The following is a 27,066-nucleotide window of genomic DNA, read 5'->3' as shown; positions in this document are numbered from 1 at the left end:
CCAGCTCCTGGATTCATTAATTTTTTGAAGGGTTTTTTGTGTCTCTATTTCCTTCAGTTCTGCTCTGATTTTAGTTATTTCTAGCCTTCTGCTAGCTTTTGAATGTGTTTGCTCTTGCTTTTCTAGTTCTTTTAATTGTGATGTTAGGGTGTCAATTTTGGATCTTTCCTGTTTTCTCTTGTGGGCATTTAGTGCTATAAATTTCTCTCTACACACTGCTTTGAATGTGTCCCAGAGATTCAGTTGGAAGAATCAATATCGTGAAAATGGCCATACTGCCCAAAGTAATTTATAGATTCAATGCTATCCCCATCAAGCTACCAATGACTTTCTTCACAGAATTGGAAAAAACTACTTTAAAATTCATATGGAACCAAAAAAGAGCCTGCATTGCCAAGTCAATCCTAAGCCAAAAGAACAAAGCTGGAGGCATCACGCTACCTGACTTCAAACTATACTACAAGGCTACAGTAACCAAAACAGCATGGTACTGGTACCACAACAGAGATATAGATCAATGGAACAGAACAGAGCCCTCAGAAATGATGCCGCATATCTACAACTATTTGATCTTTGACAAACCTGACAAAAACAAGAAATGGGGAAAGGATTCCCTATTTAATAAATGGTGCTGGGAAAACTGGCTAGCCATATGTAGAAAGCTGAAACTGGATCCCTTCCTTACACCTTATACAAAAATGAATTCAAGATGGATTAAAGACTTAAATGTTAGACCTAAAACCATTAAAATCCTACAAGAAAACCTAGGCAATACCATTCAGGCCATAGGCGTGGGCAAGGACTTCATGTCTAAAACACCAAAAGCAATGGCAACAAAAGCCAAAATTGACAAATGGGATCTCATTAAACTAAAGAGCTTCTGCACAGCAAAAGAAACTACCTTCAGAGTGAACAGGCAACCTACAGAATGGGAGAACATTTTTGCAACCTACTCATCTGACAAAGGGCTAATATCCAGAATCTACAATGAACTCAAACAAATTTACAAGAAAAAAACAAACAACTCCATCAAAAAGTGGGCAAAGGACATGAACAGACACTTCTCAAAAGAAGACATTTATGCAGCCACAAAACACATGAAGAAATGCTCATCATCACTGGCCATCAGAGAAATGCAAATCAAAACCACAGTGAGATACCATCTCACACCAGTTAGAATGGCCATCATTAAAAAATCAGGAAACAACAGGTGCTGGAGAGGATGTGGAGAAATAGGAACACTTTTACACTGTTGGTGGGACTGTAAACTAGTTCAACCATTGTGGAAGTCAGTGTGGCGATTCCTCAGGGATCTAGAACTAGAAATACCATTTGACCCAGCCATCCCATTACTGGGTATATACCCAAAGGACTATAAATCATGCTGCTATAAAGACACATGCACATGTATGTTTATTGCGGCACTATTCACAATAGCAAAGACTTGGAACCAACCCAAATGTCCAACAACGATAGACTGGATTAAGAAAATGTGGCACATATACACCATGGAATACTATGCAGCCATAAAAAATGATGAGTTCGTGTCCTTTGTAGGGACATGGATGAAACTGGAAAACATCATTCTCAGTAAACTATCGCAAGGACAAAAAACCAAACACCGCATGTTCTCACTCATAGGTGGGAATTGAACAATGAGAACTCATGGACACAGGAAGGGGAACATCACATTCCGGGTACTGTTGTGGGGGGGGGGGTGGGGGGGCGGGGACAGCATTAGGAGATACACCTAATGCTAAATGACGAGCTAATGGGTGCAGGAAATCAACATGGCACATGGATACATATGTAACAAACCTGCACATTGTGCACATGTACCCTAAAACCTAAAGTATAATTAAAAAAAAAAAAAAAAAAAAAAAAAAAAAAACAACAACAACAAAAAAAAACAAGGTGACTCCTCGTAGCCTTATGTATCTTCTGCTTTTCTCTCAACTATTTTCCTTAGCTTGTTGTCTGAGTATCTCTCGAGATGTACCATTCTTGTCTCTTACTTGTCCTTGGACTCATCTTTTCTGCCTCTTCCTAGTTCACAGATTGTGTAATGTGGGAACCGTGTCGTTCCTACAGCGGGCTCCTTTGCCACTGCATGACTCTGTAGCATTGATGTTTCCAGGGGGTCGCCTCATTTTGTGTCCCATCAGTTTAGACAAATGCCTTGCTAACTTTTTCCACCCCCTTTATTTTACATGCCTCATAAGTTTTTAACTTACATTTCTAACACAGTCTCTTCCCTGAATATAGACCCATCCCTGCACCGGCCCTTTCTCCACCTCTTGCTACTGCTCCCCTTCTCCCACCTCAGCTACCACTGATCAATCATTTACTTTGTGCCAACCACTTATTCTGATAATATCAAAGAATGCATTACTCTAGTCAAAAATTTTTTACCTTCAGTTCTTGGTATATTTCTTAATCTTTCAAAGCACAGCACAAATTTTAATACTGGTGAAAGATGTTAATATTGTCAGTTCCGTATTATTCTGGCATTTATTCTGATGGGGAACCTCAACCACCAGTTGCTGACAGCAGTATAGTATTCAGTTACTTATCCCAACACTTTTTAATGAGCTAACAAACCCTTTTGCAAAGGAACAAGAGTGATAAATGCAATCTAATGGCTACTAACTATGGTATTTAGATATTAATTTGGTGTAGCATGTATTATACATGCAATTAATTATACTGACAAGTATACTAGAAATTACCTGTCAGCTACTAAGTATTATTCATTCTTGTAATTTTTGTGTTTTAAAGCTTTCTCTCATATGTAATTCATTAAGAGCTAGTGTAAGAAAAGATATTTGGTTGAGTGTAATTCTCGAATTGATAGGAAGTAATTATGGAATAGAGAAAAAAAGTAGTCTTAAAAACAATGAGACTATGACATTTGGTGAGTTGTTAAAATTCTTTAAAGTCAGCATCTCCCTTTATAAAATAAAAGAAAATAATACCTCCATGGGTAATACTGAAAATACCCAATAAAATATGATGACTATTTAAACAACAAATAATGCTAGACAATCAGAATGTTGGCCAGCCCTACCGAATTGTTTAGCCGTACTTCTGTGTATCACCTGAACATTACCTCTGTTGACATAAAAATTGTGTAAGAACTGAAAGCAGGACATTCGCTAACTATTGTACAACCTCTATAACCACAACTTGTGAGCAGTAAGCTAACATACCATCACAGGAGCAAAAAAATCGTAGTGTAGATGTTCTTGTGTGGACATAAGCTTTTATTTCTCTGGGATAAATGCCCAGAAGTGCAAATTGCACCATAGAATAGAAAATGTTTGTTTAGTTTTAAATAAAATGCCAAATTATATTCCATAGTGGCTACAGAATATAGATAACATTTTATATCCTACCAATAATGTATAAAAGATCCAGTTTCTCTACATCCCTGCAAGGTTTGAGTATTGTCACTTAAAATTTTGGTTCTGCTCATCATAGTCTTCATTTACATTTCCCTCAAGTCTGATAATGATGAACAACTTTTTATATGTATGTTATATCCCCTTTGTTATATGCCATGTATGTTATATCCTCTTTGTTGAGGAGATTTCTCTTCCTGTTTCTTGCCCATGTTCTGACAATATTGTTAGATTATTATTTTTTGGTGCCTTCTCTCTATTTTTCTGTTAACTGTGCTAGAGGCTTTCAAAGAACGACATTAATTTTTACTGATTTTTTTTTCAGTTTCATTTAAAGAGAAGAGATTCGCTCTTACCTTTTTTTTATTTTATTATTATTATACTTTAAGTTTTAGGGTACATGTGCACAATGTCCAGGTTTGTTACATATGTATACATGTGCCATGTTGGTGTGCTGCACCCATTAACTCACTATTTAGCATTAGGTATATCTCCTAATGCTATCCTTCCCCCTTCCCCCCACCCACAACAGTCCCTGGAGTGTGATGTTCCCCTTCCTGTGTCCATGTGTTCTCACTGTTCAATTCCCACCTATGAGTGAGAACATGCGGTGTTTGGTTTTTTGCCCTTGCGATAGTTTACTATCCAGTTTCATCCATGTCCCTACAAAAGACATGAACTCATCATTTTTTATGGCTGCATAGTATTCCATGGTGTATATGTGCCACATTTTCTTAATCCAGTCTATCGTTGTTGGACATTTGGGTTGGTTCCAAGTCTTTGCTATTGTGAATAGTGCCGCAATAAACATACGTGTGCATGTGTCTTTATAGCAGCATGATTTATAGTCCTTTGGGTATATACCCAGTAATGGAATGGCTGGGTCAAATGGTATTTCTAGTTCTAGATCCCGGAGGAATCGCCACACTGACTTCCACAATGGTTGAACTAGTTTATAGTCCCACCAACAGTGTAAAAGTGTTCCTATTTCTCCACATCCTCTCCAGCACCTGTTGTTTCCTGACTTTTTAATGATCGCCATTCTAACTGGTATGAGATGGTATCTCATTGTGGTTTTGATTTGCATTTCTCTGATGGCCAGTGATAATGAGCATTTTTTCATGTGTTTTTTGGCTGTATAAATGTCTTCTTTGGAGAAGTGTCTGTTCATGTCCTTTGCCCACTTTTTGATGGGGTTGTTTGTTTTTTTTCTTGTAAATTTTTTTGAGTTCATTGTAGATTCTGGATATTAGCCCTTTGTCAGATGAGTAGGTTGCAAAAATTTTCTCCCGTTTTGTAGGTTGCCTGTTCACTCTGATGGTAGTTTATTTTGCTGTGCAGAAGCACTTTAGTTTAATTACATCCCATTTGTCAATTTTGGCTTTTGTTACTATTGCTTTTGGTGTTTTAGGCATAAAGTCCTTGCCCATGTCTATGCCCTGAATGATAATGCCTAGGTTTTCTTCCAGGGTTTTTTGGTTTTAGGTCTAACATGTAAATCTTTAATCCATCTTGAACTGATTTTTGTATAAGGTGTAAGGAAGGGATCCAGTTTCAGCTTTCTACATATGGCTAGCCAGTTTTCCCAGCACCATTTGTTAAATAGGGAATCCTTTCCCCATTGCTTGTTTTTGTCAGGTTTGTCAAAGATCAGATAGTTGTAGATATGCGGCATTATTTCTGAGGGCTCTTTTCTGTTCCATTGATCTATATCTCTGTTTTGGATGCCCTCTCTCACCGCTCCTATTCAACATAGTGCTGGAAGTTCTGGCCAGGGCAATTAGGCAGGAGAAGGAAATAAAGGGTATTCAATTAGGAAAAGAAGAAGTCAAATTGTCCCTGTTTGCAGATGACATGATTGTATATCTAGAAAACGCCATTGTCTCAGCCCAAAATCTCCTTAAGCTGATAAGCAACTTCAGCAAAGTCTCAGGATAAAAAATCAATGTACAAAAATCATAAGCATTCTTATACACCAATAACAGACAGAGAGCCAAATCATGAGTGAACTCCCATTCACAATTGCTTCAAAGAGAATAAAATACCTAGGAATCCAACTTACAAGGGACGTGAAGGACCTCTTCAAGGAGAACTACAAAGCACTGCTCAATGAAATAAAAGAGGATACAAACAAATGGAAGAACATTCTATGCTCATGGGTTGGAAGAATCAATATCGTGAAAATGGCCAAGGTAATTTAGAGATTCAATGCCATCCCCATCAAGCTACCAGTGACTTTCTTCACGGAATTGGAAAAAATAACTTTAAAGTTCATATGGAACCAAAAAGAGCCCACATCGCCAAGTCAATCCTAAGCCAAAAGAACAAAGCTGGAGGCATCACCCTACCTGACTTTACTGATTTTTATATTGTGGTCTGTAATCCATTCAATGAATTCTGCTCTTTTAATATTTCCCTATTTTTCAGTTGCTTTGGCTTTTATTTTGCTCTCATTTTTAATTTTTTGAGATAATATTTTAGATTTCTGATTTGAAATGTCCTTTCTAATATAGGATTTAGTTCTATAATTTCCTTGTTAGCACTGCATTTGCTGCATCCCCAAAATTCTGACATCTTGTGTTTCTATTTTCATCAGTTCAATATGTTTTTATTTCCTTTAAGTCTTTCTCTTTGACAAATGGACTTTTTTCCTTTCCTTTTTTAAATAAACTTTAGTTTTTCAGAGCAGTTTTAAGTTCACAGCAAAGTTGAGTGTAAGGTACAAAAATTTCCTGTATACCACCTGTCCCTACACGGGCACAGCCCCTTCTGTAGTCAACATCCCCCACCTGAGGGGGGAATGAAGTTATAGCTGACGTGTCACTGAAGTTACAGTGACACATCATTACCACCCAGATTCCACAGTTTACATTAGAGTTGACTCTTGGTGTTGCATATGTTATGGGTTTTGATACGTGTAGTAGCAGTTATCTGCTGTTATATTATTATAGTCGTTTCACTACCCTAAACATCTTTTGAGCTCTTCCTACTCACCCCTATCTTCCCCCAACCCCAAGAAACCACTCATTTTTAAAACTTATCTCCATAGTTTTTCCTTTTTTAAAATGTCATATAGTTGGATCATACAATAGTTACCCTTTTCATATTGGCTTATTTTACTTAGTGATATGATTTTAAGTTTCTTCCATGTCTTTTCATGACTTAATAACTCATTTTTTTAGTACTGAATAATATCCAATTTTCTGGATGTACAACAGTTTATTTATCCATTCACCTACAGAAAGACTTCTTTGTTACTTCCATATTTTAGAAATTATAAACAAAACTGTTCTAAATATGCATATTCAGGTTTTGAGTGGACATAACTTCTTTGGGTAATATCATGGAGTGTGATTGCTAGATCCTATGGTAAAAGAGTGTTTAGTTTTTTTAAAACTGCCAAACTGTCTTTCAAAGTAATTGTAGAACTTTCCACTTCCATCGCCAATGAATGAAAGTTGCTTTTGCTCCACAATCTCACCGGTATCTGTTGATGCCCGTGTTCTGGATTTGGACCATTCTAATAAGTGTATAGTGATATCGTATTGTTGTTTTAATTTGTATTTATCTGATGAAATACAACGTGGCACATATTTCCATATGCTTATTTTCCTCTGTATATATTCTTTGGTAAGATATCTGTTAAGGTTTCTGGACCACTTTTAATTGGAATTTTTGTTTTGATATCATTGAGTTTTAACAGTTCTTTGCATATTTTCATTAGCATCTTTTATCTGATATGTTGTCTGCAATTATTTTTGTCCAATCTGCAGTTTGCCTTTTTGCTGTCTTGAGAATGTCTTTCATAGAGCAGAAAATTTTATTTTAATGAGGTCCAGTTTATCAATCATTTCTTTTGTGGATCATGCCTTTGGCATAGAATCTAAGCCATTGCAAAAGTGAAGGTCATCTAGACTTTGTACTATGTTTTCTTCTAGGAGTTTTTAAATTATTGTGTTTTATAATTGGAGCTGCGTTCCATTTGGAATTAATTTTTGTGAAGGGTGTAATATTTATGTCTAAGTTCTTTCTGTTTTTTTTTTTTTTTTTTTTTTTTTTCATGTGGATGTCCATTTTTCCAGCATCATTTGTTGAACAGGCTATATTTACTCCATTGTATTTTTTTGCTCCTTAGTCAAAGATTAGTTGACTTTATTTATGTGGGCCTATTTCTAGGCTTTCTCTTCTGTTCCATTGATCTATTTGTCTATTCCTTTCCCAACATCACGCTGTCTTGATGACTGTAGCTTTAGAGTATGTCTTGAAGTTTTATAGTGTTAATCCTTCAACTTTGATCTTATTTTTCAATAGTGTGTTCGTTATTCTGCATCTTTTGCCTCTCTATGTATATTTTAGAATCAATTTGTCAATATCCAAAATTACTTGCTGGAATTTTGATAGGAATTTTATTAAATCTGTAGTTCAAGTTTGGAAGAACTAATATCCAGACAATATTGAGTATTCCTGTCCATGAACATGAAATATATTCCATTTATTTAGTACTTCTTTGATTTATCAGAGACTGATAGTTTTCCTCTTATAGAATTTTTATGTATTTAATTAGTTTTATATTAACTTACCTGACATGTGACTGAGAATATCTTTCCCTTTGTTATAATTTTAGTAGAAAATCTTTGGATTTCCCACCATTAAGTATGATATCAGCTGTTGGTTTGGTAGGTAATTTTTATCAAGTTGAGGATGTCCCCCATCTATTCCTAGTTTACTGAAAGTTTTTATCACGCATGAGTGTTGGATGAGTTTTCTGGATCTATTGATACAAACATGTGATTTCTCTTCTTTAGCCTGTTGATTTGATGTAATACATTAATTGAATTTCAAATTTTGAATAAGCCTTGTATATCAACTATAATAGTGGATTCTTCCATTTCTCCTTGAGGTTCTGTCGGTTTTGCCTTACATATTTGTATGCTCTTTTATCAGGTGTAGGTGTATACATGCTAAGGATTGTTATGTCTTTTTTGGATAATTTATTTACCATTGGCTAATGTCCCTCTTTTTCCCTAAACCTTTCCTTGTTGAAGTCTGCTCCATCTGGAATCAATAAAAACTACTATTGCTTTCTTTAGGTTAGTGTTAGCATGGCACATCTTTCTCTATTCATTGACTTTTAATCCATATATGCCTTTAACATTGAAAGTGGATTTCTTGCAGATAACATATCGTTTGGTCTTATTTCTTCAGCAATTTTGACAATCTTTATCTTTTAACAAGCACATTTAAGACCACTGATGTTAAAAATAGTTTTTGATACAGTTGGATGAATATCCACAATATTTCTTATCCTTCTGAATTTATTGCCCTTGTTCTTTATTCTTATTTTAGTCTTCCATGTTTTACAGCTTTTGTAGTTTTAATTTAACACTTAACATAATTCTATTCGCTCTCCTTATTAGCACAACAGTTATATATTGTTTTACTTTTATTAGTGGTAACACTAGACCTTGTAAAATATGTTTACAACTAAACCAAGTCCACCTTCAAAACAACACTACACCGATTCACAGGTGGTGTATCTTATAATCACAAAATCCTCCTAATTCCTGCCTCTCCTTCCTTCTGTTATTGTTGTCACTCATTTTGCTTATACACAATCCTATACAATCTAATACACTGTTATTATCTGGAATAAACTGTTATGTGTTAGATAAATAACATTTCATTTGTTTCTCTTTTGTTAGAATTTGCATTTTCTGCATACATTGCTTATTTGTTCTTGCATGTGGTCTATTTTATCTGTTAAAACTTGTGGTATATTAATCATAGTTGTTTAAAGTGCCTGTTCTAATAATGTCCCTGCCATATCTGCACCTGGTTGTCATGCTTGCCCTATCTCTGTAAAGTGTGATGTCTTTTTCCTTGTATTATGATTTGCAATATTTTCTTTTTTTAATTGTTTTTAATATAAGTTCTGGGATAAATGTGCAGAATGTGCAGATTTGTTACATAGGTATACCTGTGCCATGGTGGTTTGCTGCATCCATCAACCTGTCATCTAAATTAGGTATTCCTGCTAATACTATCCCTCCTCTGCCCCACCCCCCACCTCTTGATAAGCGCCAGTGTGTGTTGTCTCCTTCCCTGTGTCCATGTGTTCTCGTTGTTCAGCTACCACTTATGAGTGAGAACATGTGGTGTTTGGTTTTCTATTCTTGTGTTACTTTGCTGAGAATGATGGTTTCCAGCTTCATCCATGTCCCTGCAAAGGACGTGAACTCATCCTTTTTTATGTCTGCATAGTATTCCATGATGTATATGTGCCACATTTTCCTTATCCAGTCTATCATTGATGGACATGTGGGTTGGTTCCAGGTCTTTGTTATTGTGAACAGTGCCACAATAAACATATGTGTGCATGTGTCTTTATAGCAGAATGGTTTATAACCCTGTTATTTATAAACCTGTTATATCTGTTTTGGTACTAGTACCATGCTGTTTTGGTTACTGTAGCCTTGTAGTGTAGTTTGAAGTAAGGTAACGTGATGCCTCCAGCTTTGTTCTTTTTGCTTAGGATTGTCCTGGCTATGTGGGTGCTTTTTTGGTTCCATATGAAGTTTAAAGTAGTTTTTTCCAATTCTGTGAAGAAAGTCAGTGGTAGCTAGATGGGGATAGCATTGAATCTATAAATTACTTTGGGCATTATGGCCATTTTCATGATATTGATTTTTTCTATCCATGAACATGGAATGTTTTTCCATTTGTTTGTGTCCTCTCTTATTCCTTAGAGCAGTGGTTTGTAGTTCTCCTTGAAGAGGTCCTTCACATCCCTTGTAAGTTTTATTCCTAGGTGTTTTATTCTCTTTGTAGCAATTATGAATGGGAGTTCACTCATGATTTGGCTCTCTGTTTGTCTATCATTGCTTATAGGAATGCTTGTAATATTTTCACATTGATTTTGTATCCTGAGACTTTGCTGAATTTGCTTCTCAGCTTAAGGAGATTTTGGGCTGAGACAATGGTGTTTTCTAAATATACAATCATGTCATCTGCAAACAGATAATTTGACTTATTCTATTCCTACTGGAATACCCTTTATTTCTTTTGACTGATTTCCTGGTCAGAACTTCCAATACTGTGTTGAATAAGAGTGGTGAGAGAGGGCATCCTTGTCTTGTGCTGGGTTTTAAAGGAAATGCTTCTAGTTTTTTGCCCATTCAGTATGATATTAGTTGTGGGTTTGTCATAAATAGCTCTTATTATTTTGAGATATGTTCCGTCAATACCTAGTTTATTGAGAGTTTTTAGTATGAAGGGTGTTGAATTTTGTCAAAGGCCTTTTCTGCATCTATTGAGATAACCATGATCAACAAAATGGATAGACCTCTAGTCAGACTAATAAAGAAGTAAAGAGAGAAGAATCAAATAGACACAAAAAACGATAAAAGGAATATCACCACTGATCACACAGAAATACAAGCTACCCTCAGAGAATACTATAAACACCTCTAGGCAAATAAATTAGAAAATCGAGAAGAGATGGATAAATTCCTGGACACATACACCTTCCCAAGTCTAAACCAGGAAGAAGTCGAATCCTTGAATAGACCAATAACAAGTTCTGAAATTGAGGCAGCAATTAATAGCCTACCAACCAAAAAAAGTCCAGGACCAGATGGATTCACAGCTGAATGCTACCAGAGGTACAAAGAAGAGCTGGTACCATGCCTTCTGAAACTATTCCAAGCAATAGAAAAAGAGGGAATCCTCCTTAACTCATTTTATGAGGCCAGCATCATCCTGATACCAAAACCTGACAGAAAAACAACAAAAAAGAAATTTTCAGGCCAATATTCCTGATGAACATTGGTGCGAAAATCCTCAGTAAGATACTGGCAAACCGAATCCAGAAGCACATCAAAAAGCTTATCCACCACGATCAAGTTGGCTTTATCCCTGTGATGCAAGACTGTTTCAACATGTGCAAATCAATAAACATAATCCATCACATAAACAGAACCAATGCAATGTTTTCCTGATAGGCATGATATACTGACTAAAAGGTGCTGTTACAAACATGCTTTCACTAATGTTGTGTTAAGGTGGGGGAGGAGAGTGTTCTACAGCTTGTGAGTAGGACTCAGTCTTTTAGCTGGCCTGTGCCTCTGAACTGTGGCTTCACATGTGCTGCTCAGCCACCACCGCTTAGGTGGGACAGGATGGCTGAAGGGGGTTGGGGTGGGGTATTTCCCTTCTCCAAGGTGAGTTAGGCTCTGATAAAACACCAGCAAGTTAGGCTCAGGTTACCTAGTTTCTCTTGAGGACAGGCCTTGCTAAGAAGAACATAGTGCCTGAGCTATTTTTTTTTTTCATGATCTGTGGTTTTCTTTTTAATTATCTGAGGTCTTATGATCACACATAATTTTAAAACTTGTGTATATCTCTTCTACTTTAATCCTTTTAAGTTGGCAAAAGCACCATTCCAATCACAAATACACAGCAGTTCTACAGTTTTATGTTTCTGAATGGCTGTTTAAAGACAATCCTAAATTATAACTCAGTTTGACTTAGATTGTAAAGAATTCAAGAAAGAAGTTTAACTTGCTACTATTTTAAAAGCATGTGACCTTACAGATCCATAAAATGTAAGAAATGTTAAATAATCTTTGATATTACACATAAACCACACTAAAATGCCTTTCAATAAGTAAAAGGAACCATTTTAAATATAGGGAATTCTAATTACATTGGCATAGTTAAGGCCAAAAATATAAGGTAGACATTGCTACCTTATTTATCTTCAACCCTTGCCTTTAATAGGCAAATTAACACAAAACACAGGTGAATCTTGCTTGGTTCGGAGACAGTGAAGAAATTTCCCCCGTATTTAAATATACTCACGTAACCAGTAATATAAATCTAAATATAAAAGCAATCTCCAGTAAGTTTTAAGATGGTACTCACCGTCTTTGTGAAAAGTTGAACATTACTAATGAAGTCTAACATATCTTTAAAAGGAGTGAACAGCAATAGCATTTGCTGAATTGGAATTACTATTAAAATTTAAAAACTGAACATATTCATTTAACCACAAGCCAGTCTTAGTTTTAAATCAGGACTGCCCAACACAAAATTCTGTCAGTCATTCATGATCTGAATTCTGGTGTATGAAATCTCTTGAAGTATGGTGGACATAAAAAGCTCACGGGACATTCTGTTTTGTAATAAATAAGGCAGTTTCCAACTCATTTGTAGCTTTTTTGAGATAAGCTATCAAGTCTGCCCTTTCTACCTTCTTCTTAATGCAGGCAAATATCATTTTTGTTCCAGGGATGTACTTCTTGGGAGTCTCCAAATACTCCATCAGTGTATCCTTCTCCCCAGGTGATGCCTTTGTTCTTATTGGCATCTGGTAAGAGAATCCAACAGCCTGATCTGTCTTCTACCCAAAGAGACCATAGAGATTAGGCCCAGTCTTGTGCTTGCCTCCCTTCTCCGTGGTGTGGCACTGGGCACACTTCTGAACAAAAATCTTCTTGCCTTTCTCAGCGTCACCCATATTTAATTCTCTTTTTAGTCTCTTGAGCAATGAAGGTTCCTGCTCTGAAGCCAGACATCACACTCTATTGCCTTAGCTATTTTTAAATGTTTTCCCCTCCCCCTACCAGCAGCATAGGGGATTTTTCTCCAAAATCCACTATGAGGATCTGGTCAAGGTCCTGGAAGTAAAAATTACAAAAGTGTGGAGACACTGATAACTGTGCTCCCCTAGAGTTCTTATCTCTCAGCCTTGTCCACATTGAGCCTCCAGCAAGTCATCAATCATACTTCAGATTTCTCCACCTCAGCACCCATTTCTGCAGAGGTTTTTACTCAGTGATTTCTTTCCAACAATCCATGATTCTTGGAATATGACTATCTGTCCTTCCAATTTGGGGGACAGTGGTTTTCCTCAATGGAGATAAGGAGATTTTTCAGTTCGTTTGGCCTTTTCCTTGTTGCTAGGATGGGGTAGCAACTTCTAGGTTCTTACACGTTGAACTGGAAACCTAAAGCCCCTGATACTCAGAGTTTTAGAAAGGGGGTGTTTAGTTTCTAAATATTTGGGGATTTGTCTTTCTAGAGTTTTTAGTCTGATTCCAGAGAACATACTCTATATGATTTCATTTTTTTATCCTCTATATCATATATCATATAATTTTGATTGAGGAAGACACAAATATATGGAAAGAACTCAGAATGGCATAGATTCTCTTCTGGCCTCTCTTTTGTTTTATTGGTTGATGTGTCTGTTTTTATTAGTATTATACTGTTTTAATTCCTAGCTTTGAAATATAGTTTGAAGTCAGGTAGTGTGGTGTCTCCAGCTTCACTCGTTTGGCTCAAGATTGCCTTTATTTTGTGTGTGTGTGTGCATGTGTGTGTGTGTGTGTGTGTGTGGTTTTAAGAGAAAAGTATGGAAGATAATTCCGAGTTCAGGGATTGGAAAAATTAATGCAGTTAAAATGTCTATATTACCCCCAAAAGATTAATAGATTCATTAAATTTTTTACCAAAATTTCAATTTTACTTTTGTAGAGATAAGCTCTAAAATTAATACAGAAATGCACACACATACACACACACACACACACACAAATAACCAAGGCATTTCCTATGTATAGGCATAGGAATTAAAATAGCAGAATACTGATAAAAAATAGACATACTGACCAATGAAACAAAATAGAGAGACCAGAAAAGAACCTGTGTGATTATGATCAATTGATTTTTACAACGGCCCCAAGAATACAAAATGGGAAAAGAACAGTCTCAAACAACAGGGTGACAAGAAAATGGAATTCTCATGTTCAGGAGAATGAAATTGGGTTCTTATCTAACACCGTATATAAAAACAACTCTAAACATTGTATGACTTTTGTCTGGGCAATGATTTTTTGGATTTGCCTCCACAAGCTCAGGCATCAAAGGCAACAACAACAAAAATTAAACAAACATGATTATATCAAACTCTAAAGCTTCCTCACAGCAAAGGAAATGAACAGAATGATGAGGCAACTTATATCATGGGAGAAATATTTATAAGCCATACATGTGATAAGGCGTTAGTAATCAAAATATATAAGGAACTAAAACAACCTCAAAGTACGAAACAAATAACCCGTTAAAAATGGGCAAAGGACTCATTTTGAGACATTTCTCAAAAGAAGACATAATAATGGCCAACATTTATGTACATGTGAACCTGTGAATCAATGCTTAACATCACTAATCATTAGGAAAATTAGAAACTCAATGGGATATCACCTCATATCTATCAAATGGTTATTACCGGAATGGTGAAAGATAAGTGTTGGCAAAAATGTAGAAAAAAAGGGAACCCCTGTATGCTGTTGGTGGCAATGTAAATTTATACAAGCCATGTTGAAAACCATGAAGAGCTTTCTCTAAAAACTGAAATAGAACCACCACTCTGTGTAGAGCCAGCAATCCCATTTCTGAGTACATATGCAAATGATTTGAAATAAGTATATTGAAGAGATACCTGCAATTCCATGTTAATTGCTACTCCACTCACAATAGCCAACACCTGGAATCAACCTAAATGTCCATCAACCAATAAATGGATAAATAAAATATGGTATATTTATACATAATGGAATAGTATTCAACCTTAAAAAAGAAGGACATTGTGTCATAGAAGAATCTGGGGGTCATTATGCTAAGTAAAGTCAGCCAGACACAGAAAGACAAATGCTATATGTTCCCACTTATATGTAGAATCTAAACCATGGAACTCAGAAGAGAAGTAGTATTTACAGAGACTGGAGAATAGGGGGAATGGAGAGATTTTGGTCAAAAGGTACAATGTTTTGTTAGACTAGAGTAAGAGATGATAAGTATCTGAGAGGAAAAAATGCCCAAGCTTATTACTGGGCCTTTGCAGGCATGAGTGGGTATGGGGCCACGGCTTTTCTGTAGCATTTGGCTAAAGAATATCAATTATTGTATAACAGTTTCTGTCTTGCTAGACTGCCCCTCTCAGGTCACGTGGCTAGAAGGAGTAGGCTTCTCTTAGGTTTACCGGTCTGCATCCATTGGTATTTCTGGGTTCCTAGCCTCTCCACCATCTTGTTTGGGGAATATGACATAGAGAGGCAAACCCAGAGAACTCATCGTTGTGTGCTGTGAGGGTCCTGGGGTCTCTGGGTTCTTAGTCTGCCTGCCTCTTATCTCTCTTTCAGGGTGTCCTTACATTTATTTTATGTATGTTGTCCAGGGTTTGTGATGATACTTAGGAAGAGGAATAAGGAAAAGTACATCTATTCTATCTCCAACATAGTACTATGTTTATTTTTAAACTGTTAATGACATTTTTTAAAAGAAAAATTATTTGACTTATTTTGATCACTCTGATTGTTAGTTTCTCGCTCTTGGTAACCCCAATGAATAGTGACAAAAAATATTTTAAAAGTTGACAGTGGAAGTATAATTATGACGTGGCTCTTGTTGTAACTGCTGGGTAGTCTGGAGACAGAATTCTTAACATGTAGAGACATTGTTATGTAGGCTTATTTTGTAAAATAATGTTTTCTACAATGCAATGCCTAGATTTCACCTTATTTTTACACAAATATGACTCAAATCAGAGTAGATTTTATATGAGTAAACAATACTGAGGAATTTACGTGGCTTAAGATAATTTAACCCAATTTAATTTTTAAACAGTTATTTTAAACCTCAAATGTTAAATATAAAATACCTGTAAACTGCTGCTAAATTATGAGTTGCAGTGGATTCTACTGAAGGAGAGATTGGAAACCCAGGACAGTTTGTTTTGGTGGAGGCCACTGTCTGCATAACAAGAAGCTGGTTGTCTCCATACCTCCCTTACCCCATTAGTTACCATTCAATAGAACATTTTTCATCCTGAAAATATTAAACAACATTTATTCATCAAAGTCAAATTTTCTATTTCTTGCTCTGATCTCTCTTTACCAGACTTTAGATAGGTAAGCTAATAGGTAACTGTGAGTGATGTCTAAAAGTACTGTTACTAAGATGGTTTCTTATAGTATTTCAAAATTGTATGTGGCTTATTATGCAAATTATTTTTTGCCTTGCTTACTGCTGATTTGGAAATAATAATTGAAGGCTGTCATTTTCACTTAATTTTATATAGCTTAATAGCTATTTGCATGGAAAGCTTTCATCAGAACATATTACAAATGAAATGTTTGAGTATTTAAGACTTCATTATGAGACCAGGCTTGTTTCAGAGGGATTTAAGATTATACTTTACACATATTTCTACAGAAAACAAAACATTATTTTGGGGGTAGAAGCAAATAATATTTACCACTTTGTTTTCATGTGTCCCCATCTCAAATATATTGAAGGCAAGAGAATATACCTATTTATTAACAATTAATGCCAAAAATTGTTGAAGTTGTTTATAGAAACTTATTGGGAGATTTTACTTATCTGCTGCCCATATGTCCTCCCATGCATCCAAGAATTCCAACAGTATGATAAGTAATTTGCAAATCTTTGAAAAATTCTAGGATATGATATACTTAATAAAGTGCTACATTTTAAAATCACCATCTTGATATGATATATTTTTGAAGTTATGATTGTCAAAGATCATAACCCAAAAGAAATAAATTATTAATAAATGAAGAGATTTTATTTCATCAAAGTTAAAAAGAAAAGGTGAGCTAGGGTGTGGAAATATGGGTCTGAAAATGTGGTTAAATGTGGAGGCTGTTACAACATTTCTTTCCTTTTGAAAATAATCTAAGCAGTGGTGAAAATGGTTCAGAATAGACTTAGAACTTACCATATGTGATAATAGGGAAATACTTTCAGCAAAACATGAATTAATTTAACAATTCATATACACATTCCCAGGGCAAAGACATCATAACCAGAGCCTATTTAACAAGAAATATGGTTTCTTTGGGGAATATTATTGCTTGAGCTGCCATATATATTACAACATTAAACATTCTAAATAGTGCTTAATTCATTGGTTGTGAGGAAGCATCAGAAATACTGAAGAAAGTTGTGTGGATTTACATAGGAATTGGGAGAACTTTGTTTTATCTTTTTGCTGTTGTTGTTGTTGATCTATATAAGACTAATGTCATAATAAAAAAAAAGCCTTTTATACTTTCTTCCTCTGATAGCAAAAATTCATAAATTCTTACTTCATTACTCAGAAAGCTTAATAAATTCCCCATCTGTTTTCCAAAGCCTAATTAAACTTCTCAGAACTTCCCTAATGGAACAGGAGAGTGGTTCCCAATTGAAGCCTTGAGCAGTATTATAGTTTTTTTTGACAAGTTACAAAAGCTTATTTTATTGCCACTGATAACTTAAAAGTTGTTTCTATATATGATATTCATATAGACACTAATACATCTAGGATTACTGGTATATTCTTGTAGTCATTTATAACTAAATATTCTGAGTCACAATACTTTTCTTTACTGCCTCTAATATTATATGTTTACGTACATGTATTTTTTCTTAAATTATAATTGGACTTAACATGGCGAGAAAATCCCGATTTCAAAACGTGCTGTATTCTACACACATTGGTGTAGCTTTATTCATTGAATTTCATGATAATTCCCCTTATGGAAATAATGTTAAAATATTTCCTAAACTAGTGTACACAGCATATTCGTCTAAACTACTGAGTTTGAGATCTGAAAGTCATGGTAGTGCATTTTGTACAGTACATAAGAGAAGGGAAAAGAAATTTGCTTCTTTATTTATTGGAACAGTGCAGAACTTGGGAAGATTTTTACATGGGGCTGATCATCGGAGGCTCCTTTTCCCCAAACACCTCCTTGCCCCAAGTCACCACCATCTCAGGTACTACAGCATCATAGAGAAATTTTCAAATATATTAAGTATTAGTGAAATTCAAGTCAGAAATTGAGGATTAACTCCCATTAATACTACTTTCTGGTTAGTCTCTATAAATCTTCATTTTCTCATTGTAAATTGTGCATTAAAGCACCTACCTTAAAGGGTCACTCTAGAGAAAAAAAAATGTTTCTGATTTGAACATAAGGATTGAATACATAACACAATTAATGGAACACTTTGGATGCTCAGTTTTTCAAATCTCCTGCCTGAAGAATTCATGATGTGTTGATGTTTGCATTTCAGAAGAAGATGGCCAGTAATCTAAATGAATCCCTGTGTGGCACTTGAGTCTTATAAATAAGGTCTTTTAATATTCACAAGGCTGGGTAGGTATTTGGGATCAAGGCTCTCTTTCTGTCTTGTAAATAAAGGATCAGCTTTCAGGCTATCTGGCTTTTCACAATTTCTGACTCTATCTGGTAACTGAAACCAAAGGTTTTCTAAAATTCCAAGATCGCTTTTCCTCTCATTTCCAACTGTACAAAGCACTGGCTGTTTAGACTACAGAGAAGACAAAGGAGGATGAGGCAGAGCATCTGCTTAATAGCACAGGTCCGGTCCTGCATAAATTCATGTTTGGAGTGCTTCATACTGTAAAATAGACTTAAGTAGATAGAAATAAGTTAGGGCAAAAATTGAACTCACATTTGTGCAGGTGTGTGTTTGTGTATAACTTCCATAATAGCTTATTTTATATGAAATTTTATTTCAAACTAATGATTGAATTGAGAACAGTAGTGTGTGGTAAAGAAGATATCTGGACAAGATAGTGCTTCTCTTCCCCTTAGATTAGATTTTAAACTCCTGGGAAACAATGAGGATTCTGAATTATTTTTATTTTTCATTGATGTATTTTTTCTCCTTGCATATAATTTATTTTCAAATCTCCTATTCTCCATCTGAATAGTGAATTTCTCTACCCATTTGTGTTAAGAGTACTCTTAAGAAAATGTAACACTCTGTACATTTTCTCTCTCAGTAGACTATAAAATTTACATTAACATCTTATACATAAAACAAATATATTAACTGCCTCCAAAATAGTAGCTGTCAAAGGGAACATGCCTATAGTATGCAGCATTTTGTTTTATCCTTTGTGTCAAAAGTAATCATTTATGAAGAGAAGAATTGTAAATAAATTTTTAGTTAAGTGACCCAAGTTAGAACATTTTGAAAATCAAAATTTTGAAGTTGAAGACCTTCTGGAAGCAATTTCCCAGGAGGTAAAATAACAAAACACAGAGTGTAGTAACCAAGTACTGTATTATGTTCTCATAGTAAGGTAATTGTAGCAAAAAAACACCATCATCATGAAAGCATTTAAGGGTAGAAATAATAAACTGCATTTCAACTGGAAAAACAATTATCCTGAAGCTACACATATGTCTATTTATAACTATTTGCACAATGCAGTAAGACTAACTGTATAAATTTAGGTCTCTCCATGCCCCAAGTAAGTTTCTTAACCGCAGTCATCATGCCACCTTAACATTTATGGCCACAGGTGTCAAGATATTGGCTGACATATTGATATTCACCAAATAATTTAATATGAGAAGAACAGTGTAAACCTGGTATTAAGAGATACAAATCTCTTATTTTATTTACATTAATTTAAAAGAGATAAAGCAAAATTTTATTAAACATTGTTCTATTACATCAAAATCCTAAAAGAACCTAAAAGATTTTGAAGCAAGCAGTTTAGCAGAGATAGGCAATGTAATAAGTTTCTATTTTTATTTGCCAAACTCAGTAGTGAGGATCAGGAGATTGAGATACAAAATAAACCAATAATCCGAACCACAAAGAGTACAGGTTATAGTCCTTAGAAACCCATAAAATAGATGAAGAGAGTAAATGATCAAAACAATAGGTTGGATTCTGATCTGTGCCTATGAACACTGGAATGCAAATTAATTGATACTTACGAACCATAAACATTTTGCAAATTACTGTGCCTTAGGCATTTTAAGAAATCAAAAGTGAATGTGGGCTGGATTTTCAGAATGGCACAGTAATGACTTCTGAAATTGCACTCTTCTGGAAAGGCAATGAGAAAATATTCATAATTATCAGAATCAATGTTATTCAGAATTGTGGAAATTAAATGCTTGGAATAACCATACAGCATTTATTAAAAACAAAACAAACTTCAAGTTTTGGTAAGAATGGAGAGCTTTGCAATATTGTAGCTTGTTATATTCCTACTACCCTGTCCAGACCACCACTGTGACCTTGAAAATATGCATCCTAGAAAACATGGTAGCTAGCTATAAGACCCAGCACCTCAGAACACACTGAAGGGTGTGGACTGGGCTTGGAGATTCTAAAAAAGCACAATCTCAAGAAGATCATAATCATGTGACCTATCTGGAAGCTTCCTAGAGAAGTCAATTTGCAGGCTGCTATGGTTTTAATATGGCTTGTCCCCTCTGAAACTCATGTTGAAATTTGATTCTCAATGTGACAGTGTGATGAGGTGGGGCCTATTGGGAGGTGTCTGGGTCATAGTGGTGAATAATGCCCTCTTGTGGGAATGGGTGAGTTCTCATCCTAGGGGGAAATTGATTAATTCCCATGCGAATTGGTTGTTAAAACAAGTCTGGCTTCATAGGTTTGTCTCTCTTACTTCCTCTCTCATGAGAGAGAGGAAGTCACCAGACTTCCTGGTCTCTTTGCATATTCCCACTTCACTTCCACTTTCTGCCATGAGTTCAAGCAACCTAAGGCAGTCACCAGATGCGGCTGCCCCACCTTGAACTTTCCAGCCACCATAATCAGAGCCAAACAAATTGTTTTTTTAAAAGATAAATTATCCAGTCTCAAGTATGCTATTATAGCAACACAAATGGACTAAGAAAATTGGCATGCAGAGTGGGGTGTTGCTCTACAGATATCTGAAAATGTGGAAGTGGCACTGGAATTGGGTAATGGCTGGTGGCTGGAAAAATTTGGAGGAGACTAGCAAAAGCCTGTATTGCTATGAATGGGATCCTTAGGGTGATTCTGGTGAGGACTCAGAAGAAGACAAAAAGATGAGGGAAAGTTTGGAACTTCTTAGAGATTCATTATGTGGTCAGGACCAAAATGCCAGTAGAAATAAAAACAGTAGAAAATATGCCTATTACACCCTTGCAAAGAACCTGACTGTATTATGTTGATGCCCTCATATTTTGTGGAAGGTCAAACTTAAGAGTGATTAATATTTGACAGAAGAAAACTTCAGGTAGTAAAGCATTCAGGCAACTGCATGGTTGCATTTAACTGCATGCAGTAAGATTTAAGAGCAAAGACATGACCTAAATGCACAATTCATAGTTAAGAGGAAGGGAGAATGTAAAGATTTAAAAAATTTGCAGACCAATTATATAAAGAGAAAAGGCATGTTTGGAAAGGGTGCTGAGGGTTGAGTCCAGTGAGTAGTTGCTAAAGAGATTAGCATGGCTGAAAGGAAACCCAGTGCTAATAATCAGAATAATGGGGAAAATCTCTACAGGCATTTCAAAGATATTTGAGGCCAGTCTCATCACAGGCTGAGAGGCCTAGGAGTACAGAATGGTTTTGGGGGACAGGCCTAGGCTGCTGAAGTCCTGTGCTGCCTCAGGATGCTGCTCTCCACATCAAGAGCAGCCATGGCTCAAGTGGCCCCAAGTAAGGCTCAAGACTCTGCTTTGAAGGGCACAAGCAGTAAGCCTTGGCATCCACATGGTGTTGATCCTGCAGGCCTGCAAAATATGAGAGCTATGGAAACAAGGCTTTATTGACTGAGATTTCAAAGGGTGTATAGGAAAACCCGCAGGCCCAGGCAGAGACTTGTCACAGGACAGAGCCACCACAGAGAACCTCTAATAGGGAAAAGCTGAGTGGAAATGTGGAGTTAGAGCTCTACCAAGTCCTCACCAGCACAATGCCTAGGTGAGCTACTGGGGCCACCATTGAGACCTCTGAATTATAGAGCCACCAACACGATGTAATGCCCACATAGGAAAACTACAGGCACCAAACTTCAATCTATGTGGGCAGACACATGTGCAACACTCAACAAAGCCATGGGAGTTGAACTGCCCAAGACCTTAGAACACACCCTTCACACCAATGTACATAGGGTGTGAGATATGGAGTCAAATAAAATTATCCTGGAGCCTTAAGATTTACTGTCTGCCCTGCTGTGTTTTGGACTTATGTAGGGCCTGTCATTTATTTCTTTTTGTCTAGTTTTCCCTTTTAGAATAGGAATATCGAATAAATGTCTGTTATACTATTTTATCTTGGAAATAAGTAACTTGCTCTTGATTTCACAGATTCATAACTACAAGGAACTTGCCCTGAGTCTCAAAAGAGAATTTGGACTTTGGGCTTTCAAGTTGATGCTGGAAAAGTTAAGACCTTTGGGACTATTTGGAGGGAATGATTGTATTTAGCATTGTAAGAAGAACATGAGTTTTATGGGGGCAGAGGTGAAATGCTTCACTTTGAATATGGTTTGTTCCTCTGAAACTCATGTCAAAATTTGATTCCCAATATGGCAGTGTTGGAATGTGGGGCCTAGAGGGAACTGTGCAGGTCGTGGGGGTAGATTCCCCCATAAATAAATTAATTCCCTGCTGCAAAGGTGGGTGAGATCTTACTCTTGTGGAAATGCATTATTTCCCACTGGAGTAGTTTGTTAAAAAAGAGTCTGGCTCCCTCAGTTTCTCTTATCTTGCTTCCTTTCTCACCATGTGATTTCTTTGCACATGCCCAGTGCACTTTCACTTTCTGCCATGAGGTGAAACAGCCTGAAACCCTCACCAGATGCAGCTTTCCCACCTTGGACCTTTCAGTCACCAGAGTAATGAACCAAATAAACCTCTTCTTTCTATAAGTTACCCAGCCCCAGATATTCTATTATAGCAACACAGATGGACTAAGACACAGGCCTTGTCATTACTTGACCTTACTCAGACCTTTCTCATTGGAAAAATTGCTAACCTAAGTATTTAACAATCAACAGTTTAAGATCACACCTACTTGAATTGGCAGTACCAGTTGTGGCAAGAAAGATGCTGGAGAAAAACTTAAGATCTGAGGAATGAGGTTCCAACGAGGGTCTTTTAGAAGCTCCAATACATTCCTGAGCACCTAGAAGGGCACATGAATGTGCTGGGCTGTGCACATGATGAGAAAAGATGCCCTAAACTCTCCATTCTGGCTGACCTTAAAGATCTGTGCAAGAAGAAAGTAAAGACTTAGAAAAAGTTGTAAATTTCCAGAGCATTAAAGAAGTGCCACAAAACACACACAGAGCCCCATGGAAAAGTTGTAAGACTTTGCTTCTGGTAATTTACAGAAATATTGGTCAAAAACAATAGATGACCAAGAAGCTAAATAGACAGAAATAGTCTGTTTCCTATCAGTGAAACAGATAGGAAAACAACAACAACAAACTGCAACAGCATCAGAATCTTGGGAAGAATGAGAATCTGATTTCCACTAATATTCTTTGAAATGCCAGTTTTAAACAAAAATTATGTGACATTGAAAAAAATCTCAAAATTTTGGCCTTTCTGTAAGAAAATAGACTCCATGGAAGCTTTCTTTGAGGAAAACCATCTGGTGCACTTACTAGTAAAATAATTTAAATTGTGTATTACAAATATATTAACTGGTCTAAATGAAGCTATGCCCAAAGAACTAACATGTTTGACCAAATAGAGAATGTTAATGAAAGGATAGAAGTAATGAAAAGAATCAAATAAAATTCTTCAACTGAAAAGTACAATTACTGAAATTTTAAAAATTCTGAGATGAACTGAACAAAACATTTGAGTTTATGAAGAAAGATTAAGAGAATAGGAAGAGTTAACTATATCTCAATGTCAATAGGGCAACTGAGATTATCCAGTCTAAGGAATAACAAAAATATAAATGAAGAAAAATAGTAGAGTCTCAGAAGTCTCTATGACAGCATAAGTTATACTGTCATATATATATAAAGGGAATATCAAGAAAACAAGGAGAGACATGGATAGAAACGATAGAAACAATATTTTAAGAAATAACAGATGAAAACTTCTCAAATTTAATATTAATATACATACTTGAAGAGCTCAATGAACTCCATGTAGAATAAAAAAAATACAATTATCATGGTTGACCAGCAAGAGGCCAAACAGAGAATCTTGAAGACAGCAAAATAAAAATGACTCACAACATGCAGAGTCATTAATAAGAATAACAGCTCATTTTTTTATAGTAAACTGTGGAAGTTAGAAGGTAATAGAATGACACATTTAAGTGACAAAACAAAAAGGCTGTCATATAAGAGGTTCTTATTTAGTGAAACTCTCCTTCCAAAGTGGAAGAGAATTAAGTCATTATTACATATATAAAAACAAGAACACTTGCCACTAGTAAATATACACTACAGAAAATAATTTTTAGATAATAACTTGAATACACACTTAGAAATAATAAAAACACTGTTAAAGATAAATACATAATTCAATATAAGTGATAGTATAAATGAATTTTTATTGGTGTTTTACTTCTAACTGATTTAAAAGAAAAATTGATAAAATGATAATTATATCACTGTGTCTTTGGGCTTGTAATATATAAAGATGTAAAGTGTATGACATAATAACACAAAGAAGTGGGGGGAACAGAGATATATAGAAGCAAATTTTTGAACACTATTGACTTTGTCATTGTTCTGAATTAGAATGTTTTAAAATATTATTATATCCATCCAAATAACTAATAAAATAACTAATGATAAAAATAGAATTAAAATTATATGTATATAGTATATATTTATATATAATTTATATAAAAGTGTATACATATATATACATGTACATATATAGTGTTATAACCCCCAAAATAAAAACAGTAATGGAAAAATAAAGGAACAAAGACAAAAACTTATGATATAAAGTGAACATAAATTTTACCATATCTATAATTGCATTAAAAGCAAATATATTAAATATTCCAACCAAAGGCAGAGATTAACATAATGAATTTCCTTAAATGATTTAACTATATGATATTCTCATGAGAACTTGTTTAAATTTTTAAATTGAAAGGTACTCTAGTATATATATGACTACAATAAAGAGATCGACAAACAGTCAAAGCAGAACACCTGCATCCTGACCCTGTTTTATTTTTATTGTTATTCAGTTCAGTGTACTTTTTTATTCCTTTTGAGACTTTCTTGTATATAATGGATTATTTATAATCCTGTGGCTTCATTTTCAAGTGTCAGAAATTATTTTTGTTTTCTTTCTGTTACTCATTCTGTGGTCAGAAAACACACCTTCTGTGACTTTAATTATTTTAAATGTATTGAGATTTGTTTCATGCCCCCAGCATGGTCAAGTTTCTACAGAAACTTGCAAATAATGTATATTCTACTTGTGTTGTCCAAAAGTTCTAAAAATGTTAGTTTGAGCTTTTCAGTTGATGCTGTTTTCTAATTCTTCTATATTCCTGCTGATGTTCTGTTTAACTCTTTTACCAATTGTTAAGAGAGATGTTGAAGTCTTCAACTTAATTGTGTATTTATCCATTTCACCTTTCAGTTCTATCAGTTTCTGCTTTACATACTTTGCATCTAAGTTATTTGATGCATACATATTTAGAGTTGAAATGTTTTTCTTATAGATTTATACTTTTATTATTAATTAATTTTTCTCATTTTGCCCAATAATTTTCTTTTCTTTTTTTTTTTTTGGAGACGGAATCTCACTCTGTCACCCAGCCTGGAGTGCAGTGGTGCGATCTTGGCTCACTGCAAGCTCTGCCTCCCAGGTTCACGCCATTCTCCTGCCTCAGCCTCCCGAGTAGCTGGGACTAGAGGCACCCGCCACCACGCCCAGCTAATTTTTTGTATTTTTTAGTAGAGACAGGGTTTCACCGTGTTAGCCAGGATGGTCTTGATCTCCTGACCTTGTAATCCGCCCACCTCGGCCTCCCAGAGTGCTGGGATTACAGGCATGAGCCACCGCTCCCGGCCACAATAATTTTCTTTACTTTGAAGTTTAGCTCATCTAATGCTAATATAGCCACTAGTCACTTTTCTTCATAAAAAAAATTCTTTTACTTTAAATATAACTATATCATTATATTTAAAGTGAGCTTGTAGATAGCATATATTTGGGTCATGTTTTTTAATCTATTCTGCCAATCTCTGTGTATTGATTGGTGTATTTAGACAACTTACTTTTATTTTAGTTATTGATGTGTTGACTTACATTTCTAATTATATATCGGAATTTTGTTCTCTCTCTTTTCTATTTTTCTGTTTTAATTTTTCTGCCTTCATGTGCCTTTTTTGAACATATTCTTTTAGAAATCAATTTTATCCATAGCGTTTTTGAGTATACTTCGACATATACTGTTCTTAGTGGCTACTCTCAGCGTTAAATTTTGTATATATCTTCACATTCTAGTGAAATCAGCATCTTATCAGTTAGGTGTAGAAACCTTAACATATTTTAAGTCTCTTTACCTATTTTATTATATTTTACATTTTATAATATATAATATATTATAGCTTATAATATTTATGTATTATATTTAAGCATATATTAACATATACTTATGTATTATAAATATCGTTTATTTTTATAATATATATTAATATATTATGTCTTATATTTCATATTTTATACTATTCTTTATATAATATTTTAAAATATTTTATTTATATATTGTAGGAACCAAACCAGACAATATTACAATTTTTGTTTCAATACCCAAGTATAAGTTAGAAAAC

At 35.2% G+C, this 27,066-nt stretch overlaps 1 protein-coding gene and 1 pseudogene across 2 annotated transcripts in view; one reads left to right on the top strand and one right to left on the bottom strand.

The window, feature by feature from the left end:
- The window catches only part of SNTG1 (syntrophin gamma 1), an 859,278-nt gene that overhangs the window by 818,356 nt on the left and 13,856 nt on the right, over positions 1–27,066 (top strand). The window lies entirely within an intron of this gene.
- Positions 12,562–12,918, bottom strand: LOC116813744 (cytochrome c-like; annotated as a pseudogene).

Source organism: Hylobates moloch, unplaced genomic scaffold (genome assembly GCF_009828535.3).
Source record: "Hylobates moloch isolate HMO894 unplaced genomic scaffold, HMol_V3 SCAFFOLD_9, whole genome shotgun sequence".
NCBI classification, from domain to species: domain Eukaryota; kingdom Metazoa; phylum Chordata; class Mammalia; order Primates; family Hylobatidae; genus Hylobates; species Hylobates moloch.
The sequence above is the reverse complement of the archived record's forward strand: the minus strand, read 5'-3'. Positions and strand labels throughout refer to the sequence as shown.